At 41.7% G+C, this 20,628-nt stretch overlaps 2 protein-coding genes across 2 annotated transcripts in view; one reads left to right on the top strand and one right to left on the bottom strand.

The window, feature by feature from the left end:
* Window positions 1–20,628, top strand: part of LOC134527890 (synapsin) — a 167,016-nt gene that overhangs the window by 124,306 nt on the left and 22,082 nt on the right. The gene's annotated exons all lie outside the window — the stretch shown is intronic.
* Window positions 1–20,628, bottom strand: part of LOC134527865 (metalloproteinase inhibitor 3) — a 104,650-nt gene that overhangs the window by 83,863 nt on the left and 159 nt on the right. The gene's annotated exons all lie outside the window — the stretch shown is intronic.

Below are 20,628 nucleotides of genomic sequence, written 5' to 3'. Positions count from 1 at the left end.
AGCATCGAGACACCACTTTCACAACGACGTGATTGACTGCTGCTGTATAACCCACCAGCAACTTTTAATTAAATGGGTTTTTGGAGATATGCATTTATAATTTTGCAGTTACTTGATCTTTGTAAATTCACACTGACAGATATTACGCACTTTTACAGTTACATATGCGTATTACATACGTGTACTGGTAAAAAAAAACCTAAAATAACAACACTTGAATGTGTAATTTATCATATAGCCTATATCCAAATGTATAATTTAAAAAAAAAATGTGTTATTGAAATAGATGTACATTCGTGAATACTACAGTGAATACTACTGTAGCACGATGTGGTTTTATGAAAAAATTTGTGTAACATCACGCACATTGTACTTGTATATAAAAAACACATAAATGTCAAATTACTGAACCTTTGTAAATTTAACTAACGATTTGTTTAAGTATATTTTATCGAAATAACTGCAAGTTGGTGGAAAACAAGTCAAAAATGGGTATGTTAGGAATTAACGTTCATTAAAATATTTAAAATATCTCTCAAACTCACTTGTTATGCAAATCCTTTAAAAAAAACACGAAATATACTTAATTGTGTAATTACAAAAGCGCCAGTTTTACCAACACTCCCGAGTACAATTCTGACGCTTATTTCAGTAACACCACGTTCGCGAGTTTGGCATTACGCGAAGTTTGTCGCGCTGACGTAAAAGTGTGTCGAACGTGACTGGTTAGGAAAAAAAAATCTTTCTTGTCGCGTCCATCGCGTCGCGCCAGTCGCGCGGTGGTGCCGTCTCGCGCGGCGAAGCTCACGTCGTTTCCGCCGATATTGTTCTACTTTTAACAGTAACATTTCTCTTTCTCAGGCGTCCCGATGAAGGGTTCCACGGAGACGAAGACGGACTTAATGAGCCGCTATCATGAAGCTGTTTGTACACACACAGGGCCATTATGTAAACACGCGGAGAAAATTGAAGAGTAAATGCGTCAGAGGAGGGGTTCATGGGGGAAAGCCGACGAATTACATACTACGTGACGCGGAAGAATTTGTAATCAACCAGAATTTGTAGTCTTTTTTCATCCTCCTTCCAGCTCTCTCCTCGGCATTTTGGAGATGGATGATAAACATTCCTGAGCGAAGTGCTGTGTCGCTGATAGCACGCGCATAACAATCTGCTTAAAGGTATATTTTCCTACACTTTTGCATCTATAATTTTGCATTTCTGCTGGTTTTTTTTTTTTTTTTTAACTGAATTAACAGCATAACAATAATTCATAGTTTATAAAAGGTTTTATCATGTCGATAAGTGTTATTTAACGGTTAGGAAACCCTTAAAAGCCAATTCAAATTTCAATACTAGAAGGAATTTAAAGCATGTATTCACGCGGTTTACAAGTTTGAACTAGCCTCCTGTAAGCTTTGTTTCAGGGGTGTAGTATCATAAATCCTTAGGTTTTTATAAACACGTATTTTCTCACGATTTAATTGAATTCATAACACAAGTGTGGGTAAATGTTTTAAATTTGTTTTATCATTTAAATTAGTGTTTATTTAATACATTTGAGAAATTTAAAGTCCAGTTTATATTTCAAACCTGGCATGAATGAAAGAGTATTTTTTTAATTAAACGTCTTTATGTCGCTTTTGTCGTACAACTCTTTCATTTTTACGACAAAGGCTACGTAGAACGGTTACATAATTCGAACTTGTAAACCACGTGATTAAATGGTTTAAATTGCTTCGTTTAAGCCTTAAATGTAGTTGAATGGAATATATGTTATATATGTATACATAGATAGATAGATAGATACAAACACACTTTAATTTGTAATGATTTAATGAATGATCTCTTCCTTAAAGAAGGTAAATTTTCAACATTAAACCATGAACATATGTCGGTTAATACCTTTCCCCCTAGACGTGTCCGCTAATTGGTAGACACACTCACTGCGCAGGACGACGACGCCTTGGGAGCGCAGTGTTGGCAACCCTGCGCCAGGAACTCACCTTGAACTTGAGTCACGCTGTTCCCGGGCTTCGCGCTCGACGTAAGAAGTGCCAGATAACGTAACGGCTGTCGTAAAACCACAGCGCGCTGTCGCGTGCCCAACACGCTCAAGGCTTCCTCGGAAATAATAATAATAAAAAGGAGACACCGGATGTCGTCACGAGTGAGTCAGCAACGGGAATAACTGTGGGCGCGCGGTCGGTTACAGCGAGTGACGTCGCCTGGATGACGGCAACAAGAACTGAGCGGTGACGCTCTCCTTGTGACGACGTGAACGTGGCGGGAAGCGCCGTGACGCGGGCACGCGCGTCAGTAGAGCGACACGGGAGATTCTGCGCCAGGCGCTCAACTAACTGACCTCCCCCCGCCTGATATTTACACTAATTCAATTAAGGCCAAGCAACAAGCGACAGCTTTTTGACTCCCTACAGGACCGTGAGCCACCTTAAATTTAAATTCACACACTTCGCGCCCCGCCGTCGTTTCCTGTGATTCGAACAAAGTGACGGGGTCGCATTCTTGATTGATGTCCCACATGGCGAGTTATGGGAACATAACAGTTCCCGGTATCGCTGACGCACGCTCCCGGCCGAGCATATGAGGAACCGGCGGCGGCTCACGATAGCCAGGGTGACCCGAGCTTGGCGCCCGGCGGGGTCGAGTGGGGAGCGTGGCGGACGTTGCCGTGAACCGATAGGGTTTCCTCGAGGTTCTCCCGTTGCCCCAGAAGGGTGTCCGTAAATACCTGGTGGATCAGTTTCGGCGCTTTTCCAGGACATTTAAATGAAGCCATTAAAGGGTCATTTTTAATATATAATTAACAGAAAAAAAACATAACAATATTTATATGCACTACTATGTAGATAATAACCCGCAATTTCGCTCGCGCAATTTCAGAGTACTGCTGATATTTTACAATTGTAAGAAAACTTTGTACTTCTAAACTTTTTAACTTAAGAAATGGACACAATAAAATATCAGGTGTATATAAATAAGATTTAATTTATAACAAAAACCGTTTAGGAACGATCTTTTCTAAAGTGGCAATGTGTAAGCCCGTTTTTAATGTTGTATATAGATTAAGTATGCCATTTTATAATTACTGTTTTAGTGTATTCGAGGATATATTTTGCCTTGACGAAAATACACTTATCTCCTACTCATTACACGAGGTAGAACATTCAAAAAATGGTGAAACGTGAAACCTTTTTCGTTTTTTAATTAATATTATGTCATAGTTTGCACTAAAACTTTAATTTATTTTGTTATATTTATGATAAGAATTAAAGATTTAATTTCATTACAGATACCTACAATAATTTAATTTTTTTTAACATTCGCATCTTTATGTGTAATGCAGATTACAGGTATCAAATTTCCTATCTCAAGTATTAGTTTATTACTAGTTTTTTTTTTAGTAGTACTTGAAAAAAAAATGCTCTAATTTTTAACCCCTCTTTTCTTTTTTCCCAGTGATGCCTATACAAAAAGAGAGAACTACAGATTTTGTAAACATGGTAATATCCATTCACCAAATGTAACCAAACTCATCCAGTTTATTTACAGCATATGTGAGATTAAAAATATTTTTAATACACTTACATTATTTTTATAATTTTAGTTTATCTTGCCAACATTTATTTAGTTGATTCCATTCTTTTTTTTTTTTAATTTTATGCGCCTCTGTTACAACTTAAGAGGCAATATTTCGGAAAACCTTTAATAAGTGAAGGTAGCTTAAAGTATGCTTAATAATCGTTGCCAAAATATTAAAATAAGGTCTATTGGATCCCTTCTTGGTGTCCAATTTCCTCAAAAGTGAATCAAATTCCCTAATTTGAGGGGAAAATTCCCGTTTTGGGGAAAATATTTCCCATTTTTTCCCCTCAAAAACTCAAAAATTTTGAATTGGAAAAACCTTAAAAGTCATTTGCCTTAGAAAAAAATGAAAATTCCCCATTGAGGTTTAAATTTCCCATGGGCAAGCCTCCAATAAGTCTCTGGTGGGTAGCTTTGATCTTGACCATAAACTTAAATATTTAATTTTCAACCAAAAATTCCGAAAAAATTATAACAAATATTGGAAATACTTACTTCAAATGTATAGTTACTTAATCGATTTCGGTCCTTGGTTCGATTCCCGGCAAGAGTTAACATATAATTTGTTAATAATTTGTTTTTAAATCTTAATAATAATTTAATTTAATTTAGAAAAATTCTTGCTTGAGTCACATCTGCCATCTTAGATTCTGGAAGGTTGCACTTTTCGTTACGGCCGACATCTTGAAAATCCGTAATTTTTATATGATATTAATAAAAATTAATAAAATTGTATAAAACAATCATTCCGCTATTTTGAAATTCGTCCGCCATATTGGAAATTCCGTAATTTTTATCCGAATTTAATGGAAAAAAATTTTTAAAAAAATTCGGCATCTCCGGCACCTCCTTACGAAGCCTGTCCCCGGAGCCTCTTTTAGATATTACTAGTACGATTATCTTTCTAATGTTAAAACCATATTTCAACATTTTCACCCCTGTAAGAGTAAAATTCAGCAAATATTAAAATTAGTGTCGGTAGTTTTCGTATGTTTATAAATATTACCGGAAAACATACCTCCCGCTTATTTAATTTCAGAGATATGACTTTTTTAATAAAACAAAACTGACCGCCTTTTTACCCCTTTAGCGGTCTAATGTAGAAAAATGGTAAATGTAAAACGATGCTATGAAATCATCTAATGTAAGTTATTCTTGATTAGTTTTATAATTTGCTTAATTTCTTTGTAAATAAAATTTATTACTATAAAAACAAACGTTGTTCTACCTGTTACATTTCGAAGAATGATTAAAGCACACTATTTAACTGTAGGTTTAAGTTATTCTTCTCAGCTTCTTAACTTTCGCTTGATTTTCTTTGGATAAATTTTTTACTGAAAAAAAAAAAAACCTAAGTACTAATCTCAGTTCAAACCCTTTTGCAGTCAAATCTATATAAAAAAAACATCCCAGGTAACTCGTATATGTTATTTGAGCTCAGGTTCTTACCTCCAGCTTGATTGTTTTGGAGATATGATTTTTTTTAGATAAATCAAACCTACCCCTACATTCGCGCTGATCCTTCTTAGTTTCTAGCCTCGAATAGATTCGGAAGCATTCATTTCTTTGAAAGCAAAACTTAACTCTTTTACATCCCTTGGGGGTTGAATTTCTTAAAATAGTAAAACTGTAGTTGGTAATTTTGGTATCTTTATTTATCATTGACATAAAATATATTTTCATTTGCTTGAATAGTTTCTGAGATTTAATTAACTATTTCAAAACCATATTTATTCATACCCTCCGGGATGAAATTTTGTAATTTTGTAGTTTACAAGTTAGTCGAAAACCTAACTGATAAAAACGTTTCATCGAAATCCGTCAAATAGTTTTCAATTGATGCTGAAACAAACAGACAAAACGACTAAATTTTCAAAAATGAAATTTTTGTGTTCTTAATAGTGTAAATCATCATTTCCAACAGTTTTTTTTTTCATCATTTAATTTAATGTACATTATTTTTACTTCAAACGGTATTTCTATTAGAATATATTCACAGGAAAGTGCAGATATTTATGTTAGAAGGCTAAAACATTTTCTGAGATATTTTGCACATGATTTAAGTGAACAGTCTCCAAATATTTATATTAAGTGTGAGACTATAACATACGCGAGGCACCAAAAAACAAAATTCATGTTAGCAAAATGTTGTTAGACATTAAAGTTTCGTGACTTCCAGCTTCGTTACTTTTCATGACTTCGTGACTAGCAGACCCCCGGGCCCGCCACCCAGGCCCTGTAGCAGTCTCTCTGCTGGCCTCGCCGTGCAGACGCTTACTGCAAGAACACACAGGTGTCTGCAGCGCTGCTGGCAGGGAGTACACTACGAAGTGACCCGGGCACACATACCGTGTGCACAGCTTCAGGAAAAACCACGCGATTTCAAAACCGCTCACGATTTTCGAATGAGGTCTGTTTACGAAAAGCTTTTAAGAATTCGCTGAGGGCGGATAATTAGTTTTTTTTTTTTTTCAGGAATAAATTTTTTGAAATGTATTTTTAGACGAGTTTAAATGGCTAAAACATGTGTTCTCAAAGTAATTTTTTGTCATTAAAAAAAACAGTACAGATTGTTGAAAGTACTTAAGGGACTTGCATTACACCTTTATCTTCATTTATCCGCCATATAATGTTACGGTTACCGCTCAAATGCCATAGTTGCACGACGAGAAGACTAGAGGAGTTCAGGGGCGATACCGCGCTGGGAGACCAGCAACGCCTCACTGACGCAAGTATACGCCAGACCAGGCGGGTCCCTCGACCACCGAACACACGGCTGACGGCCAGCTACGGCATCACAGCTCAGGCGTGACTCCGTTTCCCAACTTTGGTGACCACGGTTCGACCACCTTTCCGGTCGCACCTTGTGCTGCGAGCGCCGAGCGAGGATCACAGGTGACCAGCAGATGAGTCGACCGACATGGCGGTGCAACACGATGGTCTCGGACTTAAAGCGAGTCATTGTCGCAATCAGACGTGAACATTGGCCCAATTATTTACAATGTTTCAGATCATGTATCGTACTCGTATGAAAATTCTGCTTTTTATAGCGTTACAACAAGGAAACAAGCGAGTATACACGACAAGGGCGTACATCTGTGGGAATCTCAGGGGACTGGCAGGATTTGCGGACATCGTCCCCGATTTCAGAAGCGCAAGCGGGGCCGTACTATTGCGCTGAGGGGCTTTTTAATTAACCCCCATCCCCTATTTTTATCATATATCAACGCCCATGCCACATCAAACGACAATAGTTTATTTGGATGCTTTAGAAGGCTTTTCATTTCGTTACTTTGTTATCCACAACAAATCTATGCTTTAATTTTTTTATAATTAATAATGTTTCGGTTTTATCTATTTTCTGTAAAACAAGTATGAAACTCGGCACAGACGAGCAGCGACCGCCCGAGCTGCTCTCTCGTGGCCACTGCATGAACCACCTGCTGCTTGCCGCGGGCTCGGCTCCCGTGCAGCGAGCTAGAGCCTAGAGGGCTCCCTGTACCGTTGCTATAGTCTGGTTCACGCTTAGATGCTACCCGAGTTGTTAAAATTAAAAGTCTTATTTAGTATACCATCGTTGATCATAATAATTTTTAACATATATTTTAATTGTACTATTTCTTGATTTTTCTAAGACCATTAAGTAGGGTCTACTGACAGTATTATTGCAGTTGTAGTCGTTCTGACAGAAAAAAAATAACTAAATTCTAAACACCAATAATTATTTCACAGGATAAACTATTTGTAACAGAGTTACTTTCAATAACAGGGCAGTCCATTAAAGTATGTGCAATGCCGAAATAAACCAAACTTCTTAAAATTAAATGATATAAACAAAATGTTAACAAAAAAACGTTGTAATCAAAATTGCTTCTTCCAATTACATCTCCTTATAATAAAAATAAATAAATGGAAATCATCAGATGATGGATGCTCTTGATTAAATACACCAGGAAAATGTATTTCCGCAATTCTCATTTCAAGTTTGACCTCGCGAAATAGAATTTTTCCGATTCATTAAACAAATATTCGCTACGTAACAAAGTTGTGTCTGAAGTTTTTGCTCTCTATGGCGTGCATCTGGCAACAGAGCACACCGAAACGAGGACAGATATCGTGAATGGGAAAGAGAAAGTCAATGCACACAGCTATATCAAGATGAGACGAGACGCGCCGCACATGAAGAGCAGAGCGGCGCAGGCCGCAGCCAGGAGAGTGGGGGCAGCGGTGACCTTGAACACGCGCAGGCAAGCAAACACACGCCGGCCGGTTGCCGCGCCGCGCGGGCGGTAATAAGGCCACAAGGCCACGGAGCGTCTTCCCACGGTGCCGCCACATGGCCGGGAAAACTGCGTCCGAGCGGTTGGCAGGCCTGCAGGGGCTCGACCACTAGCACGGCGCCCGCCTGCGATGCTAAAATAAACACCCCGCGGTTACGACTGTCTCTTAAACGCTTTTACAGACTGTAATAACAACATTTGAAGTCAAACTTATTTACAACCAGTATGGTGAGTAGAGATGATCTATAGAACGTAACGAAAATTGCAACGATCGGGAGTGGGGCTTTCTATGGCGGAGAGAAGGGGAAGGTGAATAACAAATTAAGTATAATCAGACAACTGCAAGACTCTTTGCATGATTTCCATAGCCATGAAGTAAACCCCCGTTGTGTAATTTACTGTTTATTTTTATCGTTCAAATAAATGATTGAATATTTTGTTTTATTGTTCAGGTGGCCGTTGAGCGGTGAATTTTCACTTTTTAAGAAAGTAACGAAAAACCAAATTATATATTTTATTATATACTATGTTCCTGTTGTTAACCGTGACATATATAAGGTCACGCATTTTTCTTTAAAATATTTCCAGACCAGCTGTGTGTCACAACATTGTAGGATTGTTACTGTTTCGTGGTTGGCTGGGTTTATGTCAGGTACATGTCTACTGTCAGCACGCCAATCACAGCCATCCAGTACGGAAGTAAATGCGTTCTGAATGACCCGACCACGTAGGTCAATGGATTCTCTTGCAGACGACCGCCAATCACAAAGAAACATTCACTACCGCGAGCATAATAAACTGCAGTCTGAAGTGCGAACATATATTTATTTTCGCAAAAAAATACTTGCCCCGAGGGATATACAGTTCAGTGTGTAGTAACAAGTACATTGTGTTTTCAAGCTGCAATACAGACCGTCCGTGGTTCGTCATGAAATTACTACAACATGAGAGATATACGAGCTGTGGTCAAAAAATACTGTGAATGCATTTTTATTGCAGCAACTGCTGGCGCTAAATTTTTTAGAAGTAATGAGCCCGAACACCTGATCCGTTGACAGTCAGTGTCAAGTTTGAACAAGTTGTGACTTGTCAGTCAGCTTCCAGAGTCGGAAGAGACCCGGAAAATTTCACAAATTAGTTTGGCCTCAGAGTATAATTCTAAGTCATAGGTGTGCTCAACTATTGTTTTCTTTCCCATTGGTTGATTTCTTAGCTGGGCATCGTTGGCTCACGGTCGTAGGGGGCGTGTCCAAATAACTGCGGTCCAATCGTGAACACACTGTGAGTGTGTGAAGTCTAACTTGCGACTTATTGAATGCGCGAAATTTCCGTATCTGTAACCATGGATTTCGAACAACGCGTTTTGTTTGTGAAACGGAGACCAGAGACATGGGTCCAAGGCTATCTCCTTCATCACAACACGCCGTGCCACGCCTTCTTCCTGATCAGCGGGTTTTTGACCGAACAAATCCACACCCAGAAATGCTTCCAATTAAGGAATCAACATTGGGATTAGTGTCGCTAGTGAAAGAGAGTATTTTGATGGAGATTAGTTCAAATTTGATGTAACCTTATTACTTTGTTTGTAATAAAAATTGTATCACGCCTCGTAAACTCCCAACCACAGAAGCCAGAAGAAGTTGGAGTCCTGCAGACTATCCTGATCCTACTGATGGCGTCGTAAGGAATTCCTTGCTGAGCCACAAACACGGGGAGATGGAGCGGAGACACGTCACCGCCCGAAGTGTAGCAGCGAGTGGCCCGGGACGCCGGCCTGGAGATGTGCCAAGTGTATCAGCCACGGCCTTGTCCCCTGGGAGCCGCCCTCGCTTCCGAGAAGCCGTGAGTCGCGCGCCCACCGCGTGGTTCGGGGACCCGGGCCGCGGGGAGCGCGTCAGCCCCGCGCGCGGCAGTCGCGTCACCGCTCGCGAGGCCCCGGTGCGCTCCCGCCACAGCCACTGGCCACGACGTGCGGCAGCCGTCGACATCACGAGTTTCAATAGATCTTTGTTTAATTTATCAGTTGTTCGGGAAAAAAAAGACAATGTGCGTAAACATATTTCAAAGATTTAAGAAAAAAAAATATTATAAAACAATAATAATAGTATCTAATTTTTAGGGGAAAAAATCAGAACATCATTTTAGTAAATATTCTGAACGGGGAAGTCTTTAGCGTCCGCGAAATCTGTGGCTCTTGACGTCACATATTTGTCGAACGTGATCGGCTGGAAAATTATTTTACTCCGTGTCGCGTGCATTGCGCTATTGAGAGCCCCAACATGACGAGCCAGACTCAGTTACAAGAGTTCGTGCACGTCCGAGCGAGTTGCCGCCAGCTCGGCGAGTGAAGACTACGCAGCGCTCAGACAAGACAACGGTTACTAGCTGTTCTGCAAACACCTGTGCGTTTATGCGGCTTTATGCCAGCTTCTTTCGCTCGCCGGACAGTCACCAAGATAACAACACTGGTACGAGATTTCACCTTAAATTCACGAAGAACACTTATAAGTTATCATGGGATCTTAGTTAATTTACGGTTATCTTGGTAAGTTTGGGATAATCTAGATCATTGCAGGATGTTTTTACATATAGTTTCCAGAACGTACAGTGTGCACTGCTGGTACATGGAGCTTCTAGAACGTCCTCAATGGTCGCAGAAAGGCTTCCTTCAGTATGGGAATGTACCTGCGCCCAGATGCAATGTCTCCTCTCGCCCTCAACAACTGAGGCTAGGATCGAAACAAGGATAGAGTTTTCCCTAGGATCGTTTTAACTGATGTTGGGAGAGACTCGGTCGTCAGTACTCAGCGATGCGTGGCTTGTCTCAGGTCCACAGTTCCGAACAAGTGCCAGCTGTTCACTCGCGATGCTCTGTGGACGGAACAGAGGCAGGAGGACTGTCAAGTCAGCCCCGCAGGCTCTGCGCGTCATGACGTCACGTCGCCTGCTGGCTGAACATTCAAGTACGCCGGGCTCCAGCACCCAGACCTGCCGACGGGGAATATTCCGAGTTTAAAACAGCTAGTTAGCAACCGAAAAATGCTATCTTGGTGACAATTTTTTTTTTTTAATGCTTAGTACTAAAAATTGACTTCACTAAAACTTAGTATATAGTTTAGTGGGATGTCTGAAGTCAAACCTGACTAATTGCTACAAATAGTTTCGCCTGTGAAGTCACTGACATTTGGGTTTGAAGTCCCGCTTGGCTGTAAAATGACGCACAGCATTTAAACGGACGAGTCATGTGCGTTTGTGCTTATCTCTAGCCCGACTGCATCTTAAACATTAGCCGATTATGAAGCAGTTTTGCTGTGTTCGACAGGCTGTTTTTATGAGCCCGTATATGCTTAAATTATTTGGTTCGTATATTTTAGTAAACACAATTTGGAGGGAGCGGGGATTGAAGTATTTTAAATAAATATAAATATACTTTAAAATCCATTGTGAAATGTTCCATATTTTAATCATTCGAAACAGCATTTCACTTTTTTGTTGTTGATGGAAATCTCACGAAACGAGGCGAATGCCCAGATATGGCCACGCTGCCTCCGCCGTGACGTCACTTCTCGGCAGTGACTCACGCCTGCAGGTCTCAGTGAACTCACGAGCAGTAGCATACATGCTTATGGCACTGTGATGTCAGGTCTGACTGCACACTAGCCGTCATACGCTTGGGAGGCACACGCAGATACTTGTTTTTTGTGTTTAGGAAGGGAAGCGCAACAGCCAATGACACCACAGCAGAGTGGCATTTTGGCAGGAGTTTAGAACTACACTAAACTTCCGGTAGTTCGGCAGCCAACGATCCCGGAATGCCCGATGTTCATGCACCAATGATAATTAGCGAACTCAAGCAAATCCTACAATTTTCAGGTACAGTCGAGACCGCTTTTGCAGTACGCACATGAGTAAAGTTGGAAGCGGTCAGTCGGGGGGTTTAGCCGCTGTTCGGGATCGCTCGGCAGTTCATCAGCAGGACTCGGCAGTTCTTCAGCAACACTCGGCAGTTTTTCAGCAGCACTCTGCAGTTATTCAGCAGGACTTGGCAGTTCTTCAGCAGTACTCGGCAATCGTTGACAGCCAGTTTAGTTTTGGCCTGTCATTTCATTATGTTCCTACTAAACAATATTTTATGTCAAAAAAACTTCTTACAGACGGTTTTGCTACACAACTGAGCGTTTAGCGATTGCGGGCGATACCATCCGATAATCCGGCACTTCCAGTAATACAGCAACGGCAAAGTGCCTACAGTGCCCGACTATCGGAAATCTACTGGACTATATCATATGGAAGCAAGAAACTGTCCAGATGCAACATTGCTCAGGTAATGGTGCTGCGCCCTGGAACAACAGCAATGACAAGGCAGTGAGGTCACCAACAAGGCGCGTGGGGACGAGCCCTGGCACATGTCACGTGGGAAACGAGAGGTCGGCTGACAGATGGCCGCCTCACTCGCTCCGGTCACGCTCGCGAGGCGAGTGACTGTCACGCATCAGGACTTGTGCGGCTCGGCGGACCACACGCGAGCTCGCATTCCCCGATATGGCAGTGTGACGTCACCACCAGCTGCCCTCGTCCGCGGCGCATCCCTCACAGCGTGCATGCTGGAGGGTTGCGTCACTAGCGCGGCCATGTTTGTTCCTCGAGTTGGGAGACTCAACTTACCGTCAGGTATTTCGTACATAGGACTGGATATAAATGTCCGACGTTTGACGGAATCAGCCGATCAGACTCGCATCCGGCGATAACGTAAATAGCCTAAGTTTGCGACCCAACGATTTTTTTTTTTTTAACTGGAAGAGAACACGTGGGCGTAAAGCAGTTATGGACGTTAAAGTTTAATATGAATGTCGCATGTGAAGTAATTTATCTCTAGCATGGCACATTATGTTTCAATAGATTTAATTTGAAAATGCAACGATTATTAATATGATTTAAAATTAAGGATTTTTAAAATTTAATTAATGACTAAAAGCATAGCAAGCTCAATCTTTTCATTCATCACAGCAATAAATATCTATTATTTTCAAAATAAGATACAAATTAAAATATTAAGCTAGCTCAGTCCATAAACAAAATTTGATAGTGATAAGGGGTTTAAAACATATTTGAAGTTACATGTCCAGACATTTTTCTGATGGAGAAACTGAAAAGGACTTCTCCACTGGACCTAACAGGGCAGACACGCATGGCAGAGGAACAAGTGTGTTTTTGCTCGACTTGGCAAGTGTTTGAAGGTTATGTGTACACTCCAATATTCTGTTCAAAGACAGTCGACTCGTTTACCCGTGTATTTACGAAGACATCAGTAATTGAAGACGATCCCTGGACAGCGTATAGCCAGAGTTCTTGTTAGATCGACTTGGTGCCTCAAGCAGGCCTAGGTAGCAAAGTTAGTTGGTATTTGTCTTAAATAACCACACATATACAACATACAAAATATATTGACGCTCATCACCGACTCTGTAACGCTGTACGGCAGTGCCTGCATGCGGAATGCCAGCGTGCGACGGGAAGTTGCCAACCAGGAGTCTAATGCCGGCATTCTGCAGGTTGCTGCACTTGGAGTTCACACAAATTTACACTTTCATTTTTTAAAACAATTCCACTTTAATTTTTTTTATTATGTGGTAAGGAGTGCATTTGAATTTTTAACCAAAATATGGCACTAGAATTTAGAGAAAAGCTTTTTTAAAATTTTTGAGTTTTTAATCATTCTTCTACTCCTCGAATTTGATTAATTAACTTCGCAAAGTAATTAAATATTCAATTTATCGCTGGAAATCATTTTTGATTACGTGAGTATGTGGTTAAAATTCATTAAAGATTACTAAATGAGATAATTCACACGCAATGTAGTTTTTCAAGAGGTTATTCATTAAAATAAATTTTCTTCTTTAAAATATTATGTATATATGAAATATGTAAAAAATAATTATCATTTGCACAATATTAAAATTAATTTAATTTTTAATAAATATTTCGTGTACATTAAATTAAGGTGTTATATTCATCATTTTTCAAAGGGTGTCTTAGGCGCCTTGCAACTAACTAGTTGTCAAGGAATTATCAAATGATAAACTGTACGCAACGTGTTTAACACGTCATTACGGGGGTAACAGCCTCTGGCTGGTGAGCCGAAGGTACTGGTTCGATTCCTATCCGGGCCGGAAATTGTTCACTAGTAGGAATGCTCTCCCCGGTCCAACTTTGAGAGTTGTGTTGCCTCTTCGCCTCCGGCCACGGAAGTGAGTTGCAAACCACGCCAGTCACTTAGTTTCCCGCCAATTGAAGGCACAATTGTTTGGAAGTGTGTGTAAAAGTTGGGATATTGTGAAACGTGAATGAACTTGCCAGTCCCAGGCGTGGTCTGGCGATGCAGTCTGTGTGGAGGCACGCAGGGGTGGCCAACTAATAAAAAAATTGAAATTTTGCGTTTGTTAATTTTTATATACCCCCTTCCTCTTCCAATTTTCCTCAATGGCGTAATTGCACCATCACCATCCCCCCCCCCCTTCTATCCCTTTGTGGGTGGCCTCAATTATTATAAATAATCATCATTAATCATCGTAAATGATTATTAATAATAAGTTATCGTCAATCATAATCGATGATCAGTAATCGTCGTAAATTATTATTCACCAATCAAAATAAATCATCATCGATCATAATCAATCATCAATCAACATCAGTCATCTTCAACCAGGCCCTGTCTGCGAGCACACCCAGCTGACACAGGTACTACATGAACGCGGCTGTCGAGCGCAGTGTGCGCGACCTGGCTCGAACGTAAACGAGCGGCTACCGGAGGCTCGCAAAGTCAACACTCGGTGCTGGCAGCGCTCGGGCCAGGACACAGTGATGACGCGACAGGTCCGGCCGCGCGGTGCTGAGGCAGCTGACTCGCCGACACTCGTCCCCAGCGACACCGCGCAGTGGCGTGGCCGGGTGGGTTCCTTTCAGGGGATGCGACTTGCTGCGTCCGAACACCCCGGCGTACATAGTCCGTGGAGTTTCCTCCAGGCACGCGCCCACTGTCGGCACACCTGACTGGCCCGGCCGAATACGGCAATGGCTTCTCCCGCAGTCGACTGCCAGTCACAACGAAGAAACCATACCTTGTAGTCTAATGAGCGGTCAGATTGTTTCGTGATAAATGATCGTCTCCAGTAACGAGTCAAGAGGAATTTTGTTTTGAATGATTTGAATATGGGATGTTTCACATTTGTGTGTGTGTGTTGTTTTGTTCCTTAAAACACTTTGTTTCTGTTTATAAGATGATAACCTAATTAGATCTAGGCATATGCGGCTTGTCCGAGCCACATAGCTCGGACAAGATTGCACTCCTACAGTAACGGCTATTCTGCAACAAGTATTCTTTGTTAGAGATAAGCACACACACGCCAAAGAAGATATAACAGGTGCGGCAGAAAAACGACCAATTTTGAAAGGGCTGTAAAATATAACGTAATCATAGTATCCAAAATTTATTTCCATCTCCGTGAAGTACATAAAAAGAAATTTACGAAACGTAACTTTGCATTATATCATGAAAATAACGTCGAGAAGATGACGTCCGTCCAACCGCACACATTCTTCTAGCCAGGCCCTGAAGTGCCCCGTTACATTTCGCAGCATTTCCGGCGTGATGCGAGCCACTTCGTGACGAACACGAGCTTTTAATTATTCAAAACTCCTTGTGTTTCAAATAGCCCCGCAGGAGAATGTCACAGGCTGTGGGTTCAGGGAACGTGGGGGCCATGCAATATGCTGTTTTATGTACTTAAAGCGAGTGGTAATACATTTTGGAATTAATGATGTATTGGAATCCTATATCAGGCGCTCCAATTATATTCGGTAATAATCAATAACCAATTAATATTTACAGCCCTTTCAAAATCGTCGTTTTTCTGCCACACCTGGTGATACCATCTGGAAAAATATTTTAATTGTTACATTGAAAACCCAGTCATGCAAATGGTGTGGGATATTTAACGGCTTAATTGAAGAACTACTAATTGATAGAGCTGCCCCAGTAAGACAGAAAAGCCTCGTGACTGGGCTGGAGAGAAACCGACATTCGCTGACGTCATCGGATTTTTTTAATGCCTGCTGCTGCAAAAATTACATTAGGTATAATTGTTTCCCAAGAGAATATTTTATCGCACATCTACAATCTAGATAAACGTAACTACAGTAATCTGTATACTAGGGTTGTCATTGGCTCGCCCCAGGCTCACCCCAGACTTGCACCAGAATTTCCCCAGGCTTGCCCCAGGTTACACTAGACATCCTGGAGTTGTCATAGGCTTTTCCCAGCAGGTTGCACCAGACTCGCCCCACACTCGCCCCAGATTCGCACCAGGCTCGCATATGACTCGCCACAGATTCGCATCAGGGTCACACCTGACTCGCTCCAGACTCGCCACAGATTCGCGTCAAGCTCGCACCAGACTTTCCCCAGACTTACCCCGGTTTTCCCTAGGTTCTCCTGGGTTTGCCATAGGCTTATCGCAGGCTATCCCCCGACTCGTATCAGACTTTCCTCAGTCTCAGACCAATTTAGCTCCAGACTTTATGGGGTTACAATAGGCTTGTATCAGCAGGTTTGCCTTAGGCTCGCCCCAGACTAGCTCCAGACTCACCTCAGAATCTCCCCAGTCTCGCTCCAGATGCCCTAGACTCTCCTGGAATTGCCATAGGCTTGCCCCAGCATGCAGGTCACAGACTCGTCCCAGGCTTGCCACAGACTCGTCCTAAGCTCGCCACAGACTCGCCCCAGACTCGCTCTTGACTCACCCAAGGCTCACCCCACACTCGCCCCAGGCTCTCCTTGGGTTGTCATAGGCCTGTCTCAGCAGGCATGCCCCAGCAGGGTAGCCCCAGGCTCTACTGGGCTGGACCACTACCCCACGACGGATCAAGGCTACCGATGGCCATGTGATTAGGACCCCGGCCAGCCTGGGTCAGGACGACACAAATAACCCCGGCCTGTGGCTGACCTCAGCTAGTAAATAAACTCCCTCACTGGCCAGTAGCGTTGCGTCACCTGCCAGGTGCTCAGAGAGTTCCATAGTCTCATCTTCAGTGGCTTTGTTATCTTGTTAAACCTCCAACACTTCTGTGCAAATGATCACGAAGTAGTTTTCGGATAATACTGTTTGGTTTACTACATTTATGTTATTTTTTAGTGACCAAAAATGTTTGTTAATGATATTTAGCTAACCGGGTCGTCTGTGTTTCGTGATTCACGTACACTCTACTATCGGCACACGAATCACAGCCACTCAGTGCTAAAGCAAACGCGTCCTCAATAGCCACTCAAATAAGGCAGTGGCTTCTCTCGCAGACGGCCGCCAATCACAAGGTAGAAACATCTGGCGCGGGGGTATACCTTGTTGCAGTGTAGTGAGCGGTCGCATAGAGCCTACAACACTGCCCCTGTGCATACACAATTCTTAAGACACACCTGACTTTCGCAAAAACCTATCAGTGAGCGTGTACCTGAAAGAAACTCAACCAATCACGAAACACAGGCGATGTAACAGTGTTTTACCACACGACTAGTATTGGTAAAAATATTTCGCTAAAATTACATGCCCCTACGTATTGTTGCAATTTTCCCCACCACGCTGCCCTGCAAACATTTGTGTGAGTGAACATCGTTAACCTGCGCTAGCAGACCACGGCCGAGCGAGACGGAGATGGCGTCTAACAAGCAGCAGCCTCGAGTGTGAACAGTGCTGTGGAGTCTAGCCTGTAGTTCGACTGTACCGCGCGATCACGAGTGGAGTGCCGCATGCTTCAGAGCCTAAAGATAGACTCCTGGAGCGGACCCGCCAGCACTAAATCACGGACGGGAATTTCATTCATGAATTTTTCCCCTCGCCGCGCGGTAATTGCGAGCTGGGCTCCCGTTAGGTCGCCTCCCGGGCGTGTACATGACCGGTTCCCGAAGCTCCGTCAGGCGTGCGGATCAGAGCAGACCTGCGCTGTTGCCCGGCGACAGCCTGGCTCGCAAGCACGTGTCCACTCGACTGACCCGTCGCTGCATCGCGGGTCACCTACACGCCCCGCCAGTCACTAGAGATACGGTAATTTCGCGCATTCACTAAGTCGCAAGTTAGAATGCAAAATTCAAACCCTCGCACTGTGCTCATGATTGGACTGAAGTTACTTGGACACGCCCCTCTACAACTGTGAGCCAACAATGCCCAGTTAGGAGAAAAGTAAGCGAATCAGGTAGTGTAAATCAACAAAGATAAAAAGAATGTTCTCGGTAAGAAATCAACCAATAAAAAAGCAAACATGGATTGAGCACACCTATGTATGGCTTTGTATTCTACCGTGAGGCCAGAAAAATCCGCAAAATTAGTTATAAGTTAAAACACTGAAGCATCGCCTGTGTTTCGTGATTGGGTGAATTTCTTTCAGGCGCATGTTGATTGTTACACACCAATGACAGTAATTCAGTGCGAAAGCAAACGCATCCTCAGTGGCTCGGTCAAAAAAAGAAACGACTTCTCTCGCAGACGGCCGCCAATCACAAGGAAGAAACCTCTGGTGCGGGTATACCTTGTTGCAATCTAATAGGCGTTCAGATTTATTCGCGAAAATTGCCTGCCCCTACCGATGACAAACAACTGGAAAGTCTTCCGAAGTAGTCATGTGCGACATGCCTCAGCAGACAATCCACACGACAGCGACTTGGTGTCGCACATTCCTGTGCAGACTAGCCTGTACCAGAAAACAAAAACCAGAATTGAGCAGGTTTCTGTTAATTGGTAGGGATCATAAAATTCGCAGTTTCAGTGACCTATAGAATTTACTCCACAGTCATCTACGCACTGGAGCAGATTTCCCCTGCTCATTGGCTGCTGATTGGACACTTCCTTGGCTGAGGGTCTCCCATCGGCCCAGTCCTCCAGTTAGAATCTCGGTTATTTCACGGACTTGTTTATTTCTAGATGGACTCAACCTGCCTTTATATAATCAAACCTTTCGAGAGATCTCTCATAGTTCGATAACAATGTAGTACTATCCTTTGACGATTTACACTGATTATGTAACCAGTCCTTCTTGTTTACATTTGGCTCAGGGTCGTCAAGGACACTGTAGTCCAATCACCAATAAAACCGCAAAATAATCGTGGTTGGAACATTGGTCATTGATGTATTAAAGTAAGTTTGTTACATGCACCGATACAGTCAGGTATTGTTTCTTATCTATAAATTGTCACCAATATCGTCGTAGTTATTACAATTTCAGGGACTCCAAATACGTTTGAAGTAAACAGTTTGTTTGATCTTTAGTCAACAACGGAACAAACTTCTGTAAACCTTCTCTGGAGGATTATACTTATCTGTGTTATCACACACGCGAGCATGCAACAAATATCCTAGTGGCATGGTGTGACACTACATTTATATTTTATTAGTTACCGTATAGTTAAACAATGTATTATATATTGTGACCATAAATACATTTCACTTATATTACGAAATTACAAACTCTGAAGGTTTACTTTTACAGTAAGTAACGATAAAAATGTAATGCAAAGTAAAAACTTTGACTATAATAATAACTACATATAATGGTATTGCTAATTTTAAACAAATGTGGTAGTATAAATAATACTGCACATATCTCGTGCCATGTTATACTGGTGTGGCCACAACGGTCGAAGTGTCGCAAATATATCCGGAAGCTACAGTAGGTTGGTTTATAGAGTAAAATTGCTGAATACAGTTGGTAAAAGTGCACTAAGTTACAATGACAGTCCCGGCATCCGGGTACATTTGACCACCACGCTGCCTTCGAACATCTTTACGAGGAACATATTGGTGAATTTTCGTTGACCAATTACTTAGACCCGGAATAACACTTAATTGGAATTCCCAATTTCAGTTCTCTATTAGAAAATTCCCAATTTTTCAAGCTTTTATCAATTCGTATTAGCTTATTTTCATAAGTTATTTGATAAGTTACCTATGCTAAAAATACCAATACGCTTCAAAACATTTGTTGAAAATTTTTCATTTATAATTTGAACCACATTAGAGGAATACAATAAAACATTTAACGAAGACCAAAAATATATATAGATACTATTATTATCCTAAAGACGAGAGAAATTATGATTTTGAGATATTTTCTTAGTAAAAGACATTTGGAACATTTAATCAATTAGTTTGTGTCCTAAATTAAGTAGGCTTATTGACTAATTTAAACTTAATTTTAGAGTGGTAATCAAAATAATACAAAATAAATAAATATTGCAATATGCACGTTATTAAATTAAAACTATCATGAAATTATATACGTTTCGGTTGGGTATTTTAAAGATGAACCTATTTAATAAAAATTAACGAGACAGTGACACTTTGAAACTCAGTTACTGCTCAACGCCGATGATTCCCGCCGCAATGCAAAGCGAAACGTCGGTGCCATCAACCACTCCGACACAGCTCAATCGGAAGCCATGCATTAATTTTTCTCTTCCAATGTGATTTAAATTGTTTTGAGTGTATGTGTATACACATCAGCGATCCACTGTCGCCCTGCAACCAAGGACTGGAACCATTCGGGAGGTTCATTTCGCGATAGCATGAAATTAAAAAAATATACCTCTAAGCCAATTTCGATATTGGCACCCAGTACGTAATACTCCCGGCCAATGAGGAAGACTCAACTAAAGAATTACCGTCTCGTCAGCCGGCGGCTGCCCGAGTGTACACAGGAATGT

Source organism: Bacillus rossius, chromosome 1 (assembly GCF_032445375.1).
Source record: "Bacillus rossius redtenbacheri isolate Brsri chromosome 1, Brsri_v3, whole genome shotgun sequence".
Classification (NCBI taxonomy): domain Eukaryota; kingdom Metazoa; phylum Arthropoda; class Insecta; order Phasmatodea; family Bacillidae; genus Bacillus; species Bacillus rossius.
Note: the sequence above shows the minus strand (reverse complement) of the source record. Positions and strands in the feature narration are given on the sequence as shown.